Genomic DNA, 8,715 nt, shown 5'->3' with positions numbered 1-8,715 from the left:
GAAATGTAGAGTCGGCACGAGGAGTAGCTAGTCGACTCGTGGACTCGGTACTTGACTCGAGGAATGAACTCAACTCGAGGAGTTTTTTGTAGAGTCGGCACGAGGAGTAGCTAGTCGACTCGTGGACTCGGTACTCGAATCGAGGTATGAACTCAACTCGAGGAGATTTTTGTAGAGTCGGCACGAGGAGTAGCTAGTCGACTCGTGGACTCGGTACTCAACTTGAGGAGTGAACTCAACTCGAGGGGAAATGTAGAGTCGGCACGAGGAGTAGCTCGTCGACTCGTGGACTCGGTACTCGACTCGAGGAGTGAATTCAACTCGAAGAGCAATGTAGAGTCGGCACGAGGAGTGGCTTGTCGACTCGTGGACTCGGTATTCGACTCGAGGAGTGAACTCAACTCGAGGAGAAACGTAGAGTCGCCACGACGAGTAGCTAGTCGACTCGTGGACTCGGTACTCGACTCGAGGAGTGAACTCAACTCGACGAGAAATGTAGAGTCGGCACGAGGAGTGGCTTGTTGACTCGTGGACTCGGTACTCGACTCGAGGAGTGAACTCAACTCGAGGAGAAATGTAGAGTCGGCACGAGGAGTAGCTAGTCGACTCGTGGACTCGGTACTAGACTCGAAGAGAAATGTAGAGTCGGCACGAGGAGTAGCTCGTCGACTCGTCGACTCGGTACTCGACTCGAGGAGTGAACTCAACTCGATGAGAAATGTAGAGTCGGCATGAGAAGTAGCTAGTCGACTCGTGGACTCGGTACTCGACTCGAGGAGTGAACTCAACTCGAGGAGAAATGTAGAGTTGGCACGAGGGGTAGCTAGTCGACTCGTGGACTTGGTACTCGACTCGAGGAGAAATGTAGAGTCGACCCGAGGAGTAGCTTGTCGACTCGTGGACTCGGTACACCACTCGAGGAGTGAACTCAACTCGAGGAGAAACGTAGAGTCGCCACAAGGAGTAGCTTGTCAACTCGTGGACTCGGCACTCGACTCAAGGAGTGAACTCAACTCGAGGAGAAACGTAGAGTCGCCACGAGGAGTAGCTAGTCGACTCGTGGACTCGGTACTCGATTCGAGGAGTGAACTCAACTCGAGGAGAAATGTAGAGTCGGCACGAGGAGTAGCTTGTCGACTCGTGGACTCGGTCCTCGACTCGATGAGTGAACTCAACTCGAGGAGAAACGTAGAGTCGGCATCAGGAGTAGCTTGTCGACTCGTGGACTCGGCGCTCGACTCGAGGAGTGGACTCAACTCGAGGAGAAATGTAGAGTCGGCACGAGGAGTATCTTGTCGACTCGTGGACTCGGTACTCGAGTCGAGGAGTGGACTCAACTCGAGGAGAAACGTAGAGTCGGCACGAGGAGTATCTTGTCGACTCGTGGACTCGCACTCGACTCGAGGAGTGAACTCAACTCGAGGAGAAACGTAGAGTCGGCACGAGGAGTAGCTTGTCGACTCGTGGACTCGGCACTCGACTCGAGGAGTGGACTCAACTCGAGGAGAAATGTAGAGTCGGCACGAGGAGTGGCTTGTTGACTCGTGGACTCGGTACTCGACTCGAGGAGTGAACTCAACTCGAGGAGAAACGTAGAGTCGCCACGACGAGTAGCTAGTCGACTCGTGGACTCGGTACTCGACTCGAGGAGTGAACTCAACTCGAGGAGAAACGTAGAGTCGGCACGAGGAGTATCTTGTCGACTCGTGTACTCGGTACTCGACTCGAGGAGTGAACTCAACTCGAGGAGAAACGTAGAGTCGGCACGAGGAGTAGCTTGTCGACTCGTGGACTCGGCACTCGACTCGAGGAGTGGACTCAACTCGAGGAGAAATGTAGAGTCGGCACGAGGAGTATCTTGTCGACTCATGGACTCGGTACTCGACTCGAGGAGTGAACTCAACTCGAGGAGAAACTTAGAGTCGGCATGAGGAGTAGCTTGTCGACTCGTGGACTCGGCACTCGACTCGAGGAGTGAACTCAACTCGAGGAGAAAGATAGAGTCGGCACGAGGAGTAGCTTGTCGACTCGTGGACTCGGCACTCGACTCGTGGAGTGGACTCAACTCGAGGAGAAATGTAGAGTCGGCACGAGGAGTATCTTGTCGACTCGTGGACTCGGTACTCGACTCGAGGAGTGAACTCAACTCGAGGAGAAACGTAGAGTCGGCATGAGTAGTAGCTTGTCGACTCGTGGACTTGGCACTCGACTCGGGGAGTGGACTCAACTCGAGGAGAAACATAGAGTCGGCACGAGGAGTAGCTTGTCGACTCGTGGACTCGGCACTCGACTCGTGGAGTGGACTCAACTCGAGGAGAAATGTAGAGTCGTTACGAGGAGTAGCTAGTCGACTCGTGGACTCGGTACTTGACTCGAGGAATGAACTCAACTCAAGGAGGAATGTAGAGTCGGCACGAGGAGAAGCAACCCGACTCGATGACTCGGTACTCGACTCGAGGAATGAACTCAACTCGAGGAGAAATGTAGAGTCGGCACGAGGAGTAGCTAGTCGACTCGTGGACTCGGTACTTGACTCGAGGAATGAACTCAACTCGAGGAGTTTTTTGTAGAGTCGGCACGAGGAGTAGCTAGTCGACTCGTGGACTCGGTACTCGACTCGAGGTATGAACTCAACTCGAGGAGATTTTTGTAGAGTCGGCACGAGGAGTAGCTAGTCGACTCGTGGACTCGGTACTCAACTTGAGGAGTGAACTCAACTCGAGGGGAAATGTAGAGTCGGCACGAGGAGTAGCTCGTCGACTCGTGGACTCGGTACTCGACTCGAGGAGTGAATTCAACTCGAAGAGCAATGTAGAGTCGGCACGAGGAGTGGCTTGTCGACTCGTGGACTCGGTACTCGACTCGAGGAGTGAACTCAACTCGAGGAGAAACGTAGAGTCGCCACGACGAGTAGCTAGTCGACTCGTGGACTCGGTACTCGACTCGAGGAGTGAACTCAACTCGAGGAGAAATGTAGAGTCGGCACGAGGAGTGGCTTGTTGACTCGTGGACTCGGTACTCGACTCGAGGAGTGAACTCAACTCGAGGAGAAATGTAGAGTCGGCACGAGGAGTAGCTAGTCGACTCGTGGACTCGGTACTAGACTCGAGGAGAAATGTAGAGTCGGCATGAGGAGTGGCTTGTTGACTCGTGGACTCGGTACTCGACTCGAGGAGTGAACTCAACTCGAGGAGAAATGTAGAGTCGGCACGAGGAGTAGCTAGTCGACTCGTGGACTCGGTACTAGACTCGAGGAGAAATGTAGAGTCGGCACGAGGAGTAGCTCGTCGACTCGTCGACTCGGTACTCGACTCGAGGAGTGAACTCAACTCGATAAGAAATGTAGAGTCGGCATGAGGAGTAGCTAGTCGACTCGTGGACTCGGTACTCGACTCGAGGAGTGAACTCAACTCGAGGAGAAATGTAGAGTTGGCACGAGGGGTAGCTAGTCGACTCGTGGACTTAGTACTCGACTCGAGGAGAAATGTAGAGTCGGCCCGAGGAGTAGCTTGTCGACTCGTGGACTCGGTACACGACTCGAGGAGTGAACTCAACTCGAGGAGAAACGTAGAGTCGCCACGAGGAGTAGCTTGTCAACTCGTGGACTCGGCACTCGACTCGAGGAGTGAACTCAACTCGAGGAGAAACGTAGAGTCGCCACGAGGAGTAGCTAGTCGACTCATGGACTCGGTACTCGATTCGAGGAGTGAACTCAACTCGAGGAGAAATGTAGAGTCGGCACGAGGAGTAGCTTGTCGACTCGTGGACTCGGTCCTCGACTCGAGGAGTGAACTCAACTCGAGGAGAAACATAGAGTCGGCACGAGGAGTAGCTTGTCGACTCGTGGACTCGGCACTCGACTCGTGGAGTGGACTCAACTCGAGGAGAAATGTAGAGTCGGCACGAGGAGTAGCTAGTCGACTCGTGGACTCGGTACTCGACTCGAGGAATGAACTCAACTCGAGGAGTTTTTTGTAGAGTCGGCACGAGGAGTAGCTAGTCGACTCGTGGACTCGGTACTCGACTCGAGGTATGAACTCAACTCGAGGAGATTTTTGTAGAGTCGGCACGAGGAGTAGCTAGTCGACTCGTGGACTCGGTACTCAACTTGAGGAGTGAACTCAACTCGAGGGGAAATGTAGAGTCGGCACGAGGAGTAGCTCGTCGACTCGTGGACTCGGTACTCGACTCGAGGAGTGAATTCAACTCGAAGAGCAATGTAGAGTCGGCACGAGGAGTGGCTTGTCGACTCGTGGACTCGGTACTCGACTCGAGGAGTGAACTCAACTCGAGGAGAAACGTAGAGTCGCCACGACGAGTAGCTAGTCGACTCGTGGACTCGGTACTCGACTCGAGGAGTGAACTCAACTCGAGGAGAAATGTAGAGTCGGCACGAGGAGTGGCTTGTTGACTCGTGGACTCGGTACTCGACTCGAGGAGTGAACTCAACTCGAGGAGAAATGTAGAGTCGGCACGAGGAGTAGCTAGTCGACTCGTGGACTCGGTACTAGACTCGAGGAGAAATGTAGAGTCGGCACGAGGAGTAGCTCGTCGACTCGTCGACTCGGTACTCGACTCGAGGAGTGAACTCAACTCGATAAGAAATGTAGAGTCGGCATGAGGAGTAGCTAGTCGACTCGTGGACTCGGTACTCGACTCGAGGAGTGAACTCAACTCGAGGAGAAATGTAGAGTTGGCACGAGGGGTAGCTAGTCGACTCGTGGACTTAGTACTCGACTCGAGGAGAAATGTAGAGTCGGCCCGAGGAGTAGCTTGTCGACTCGTGGACTCGGTACACGACTCGAGGAGTGAACTCAACTCGAGGAGAAACGTAGAGTCGCCACGAGGAGTAGCTTGTCAACTCGTGGACTCGGCACTCGACTCGAGGAGTGAACTCAACTCGAGGAGAAACGTAGAGTCGCCACGAGGAGTAGCTAGTCGACTCATGGACTCGGTACTCGATTCGAGGAGTGAACTCAACTCGAGGAGAAATGTAGAGTCGGCACGAGGAGTAGCTTGTCGACTCGTGGACTCGGTCCTCGACTCGAGGAGTGAACTCAACTCGAGGAGAAACATAGAGTCGGCATCAGGAGTAGCTTGCCGACTCGTGGACTCGGCGCTCGACTCGAGGAGTGGACTCAACTCGAGGAGAAATGTAGAGTCGGCACGAGGAGTATCTTGTCGACTCGTGGACTCGGTACTCGAGTCGAGGAGTGGACTCAACTCGAGGAGAAACGTAGAGTCGGCACGAGGAGTATCTTGTCGACTCGTGGACTCGCACTCGACTCGAGGAGTGAACTCAACTCGAGGAGAAACGTAGAGTCGGCACGAGGAGTAGCTTGTCGACTTGTGGACTCGGCACTCGACTCGAGGAGTGGACTCAACTCGAGGAGAAATGTAGAGTCGGCACGAGGAGTATCTTGTCGACTCATGGACTCGGTACTCGACTCGAGGAGTGAACTCAACTCGAGGAGAAACGTAGAGTCGGCATGAGGAGTAGCTTGTCGACTCGTGGACTCGGCGCTCGACTCGAGGAGTGAACTCAACTCGAGGAGAAACATAGAGTCGGCACGAGGAGTAGCTTGTCGACTCGTGGACTCGGCACTCGACTCGTGGAGTGGACTCAACTCGAGGAGAAATGTAGAGTCGGCGCGAGGAGTAGCTAGTCGACTCGTGGACTCGGTACTCGACTCGAGGAATGAACTCAACTCGAGGAGTTTTTTGTAGAGTCGGCACGAGGAGTAGCTAGTCGACTCGTGGACTCGGTACTCGACTCGAGGTATGAACTCAACTCGAGGAGATTTTTGTAGAGTCGGCACGAGGAGTAGCTAGTCGACTCGTGGACTCGGTACTCAACTTGAGGAGTGAACTCAACTCGAGGGGAAATGTAGAGTCGGCACGAGGAGTAGCTCGTCGACTCGTGGACTCGGTACTCGACTCGAGGAGTGAATTCAACTCGAAGAGCAATGTAGAGTCGGCACGAGGAGTGGCTTGTCGACTCGTGGACTCGGTACTCGACTCGAGGAGTGAACTCAACTCGAGGAGAAACGTAGAGTCGCCACGACGAGTAGCTAGTCGACTCGTGGACTCGGTACTCGACTCGAGGAGTGAACTCAACTCGAGGAGAAATGTAGAGTCGGCACGAGGAGTGGCTTGTTGACTCGTGGACTCGGTACTCGACTCGAGGAGTGAACTCAACTCGAGGAGAAATGTAGAGTCGGCATGAGGAGTAGCTAGTCGACTCGTGGACTCGGTACTAGACTCGAGGAGAAATGTAGAGTCGGCACGAGGAGTAGCTCGTCGACTCGTCGACTTGGTACTCGACTCGAGGAGTGAACTCAACTCGATGAGAAATGTAGAGTCTGCATGAGGAGTAGCTAGTCGACTCGTGGACTCGGTACTCGACTCGAGGAGTGAACTCAACTCGAGGAGAAATGTAAAGTTGGCACGAGGGGTAGCTAGTCGACTCGTGGACTTGGTACTCGACTCAAGGAGAAATGTAGAGTCGACCCGAGGAGTAGCTTGTCGACTCGTGGACTCGGTACACGACTCGAGGAGTGAACTCAACTCGAGGAGAAACGTAGAGTCGCCACAAGGAGTAGCTTGTCAACTCGTGGACTCGGCACTCGACTCAAGGAGTGAACTCCACTCGAGGAGAAACGTAGAGTCGCCACGAGGAGTAGCTAGTCGACTCGTGGACTCGGTACTCGATTCGAGGAGTGAACTCAACTCGAGGAGAAATGTAGAGTCGGCACGAGGAGTAGCTTGTCGACTCGTGGACTCGGTCCTCGACTCGAGGAGTGAACTCAACTCGAAGAGAAACGTAGAGTCGGCATCAGGAGTAGCTTGTCGACTCGTGGACTCGGCGCTCGACTCGAGGAGTGGACTCAACTCGAGGAGAAATGTAGAGTCGGCACGAGGAGTATCTTGTCGACTCGTGGACTCGGTACTCGAGTCGAGGAGTGGACTCAACTCAAGGAGAAACGTAGAGTCGGCACGAGGAGTATCTTGTCGACTCGTGGACTCGCACTCGACTCGAGGAGTGAACTCAACTCGAGGAGAAACGTAGAGTCGGCACGAGGAGTAGCTTGTCGACTCGTGGACTCGGCACTCGACTCGAGGAGTGGACTCAACTCGAGGAGAAATGTAGAGTCGGCACGAGGAGTATCTTGTCGACTCATGGACTCGGTACTCAACTCGAGGAGTGAACTCAACTCGAGGAGAAACGTAGAGTCGGCATGAGGAGTAGCTTGTCGACTCGTGGACTCGGCACTCGACTCGAGGAGTGAACTCAACTCGAGGAGAAACATAGAGTCGGCACGAGGAGTAGCTTGTCGACTCATGGACTCGGCACTCGACTCGTGGAGTGGACTCAACTCGAGGAGAAATGTAGAGTCGGCACGAGGAGTAGCTAGTCGACTCGTGGACTCGGTACTCGACTCGAGGAATGAACTCAACTCGAGGAGTTTTTTGTAGAGTCGGCACGAGGAGTAGCTAGTCGACTCGTGGACTCGGTACTCGACTCGAGGTATGAACTCAACTCGAGGAGATTTTTGAAGAGTCGGCACGAGGAGTAGCTAGTCGACTCGTGGACTCGGTACTCAACTTGAGGAGTGAACTCAACTCGAGGGGAAATGTAGAGTCGGCACGAGGAGTAGCTCGTCGACTCGTGGACTCGGTACTCGACTCGAGGAGTGAATTCAACTCGAAGAGCAATGTAGAGTCGGCACGAGGAGTGGCTTGTCGACTCTTGGACTCGGTACTCGACTCGAGGAGTGAACTCAACTCGAGGAGAAACGTAGAGTCGCCACGACGAGTAGCTAGTCGACTCGTGGACTCGGTACTCGACTCGAGGAGTGAACTCAACTCGAGGAGAAATGTAGAGTCGGCACGAGGAGTGGCTTGTTGACTCGTGGAATCGGTACTCGACTCGAGGAGTGAACTCAACTCGAGGAGAAATGTAGATTCGGCACGAGGAGTAGCTAGTCGACTCGTGGACTCGGTACTAGACTCGAGGAGAAATGTAGAGTCGGCACGAGGAGTAGCTCGTCGGCTCGGTACTCGACTCGAGGAGTGAACTCAACTCGATAAGAAATGTAGAGTCGGCATGAGGAGTAGCTAGTCGACTCGTGGACTCGGTACTCGACTCGAGGAGTGAACTCAACTCGAGGAGAAATGTAGAGTTGGCACGAGGGGTAGCTAGTCGACTCGTGGACTTGGTACTCGACTCGAGGAGAAATGTAGAGTCGGCCCGAGGAGTAGCTTGTCGACTCGTGGACTCGGTACACCACTCGAGGAGTGAACTCAACTCGAGGAGAAACGTAGAGTCGCCACGAGGAGTAGCTTGTCAACTCGTGGACTCGGCACTCGACTCGAGGAGTGAACTCAACTCGAGGAGAAACGTAGAGTCGCCACGAGGAGTAGCTAGTCGACTCGTGGACTCGGTACTCGATTCGAGGAGTGAACTCAACTCGAGGAGAAATGTAGAGTCGGCACGAGGAGTAGCTTGTCGACTCGTGGACTCGGTCCTCGACTCGAGGAGTGAACTCAACTCGAGGAGAAACGTAGAGTCGGCATCATGAGTAGCTTGTCGACTCGTGGACTCGGCGCTCGACTCGAGGAGTGGACTCAACTCGAGGAGAAATGTAGAGTCGGCACGAGGAGTATCTTGTCGACTCGTGGACTCGGTACTCAAGTCGAGGAGTGGACTCAACT

Source organism: Urtica dioica, chromosome 4 (assembly GCF_054948205.1).
Source record: "Urtica dioica subsp. dioica isolate 48M chromosome 4, U.dioica_male_clone48M_v1_H2, whole genome shotgun sequence".
NCBI lineage: Eukaryota > Viridiplantae > Streptophyta > Magnoliopsida > Rosales > Urticaceae > Urtica > Urtica dioica.
The sequence above is the reverse complement of the archived record's forward strand: the minus strand, read 5'-3'. Positions refer to the sequence as shown.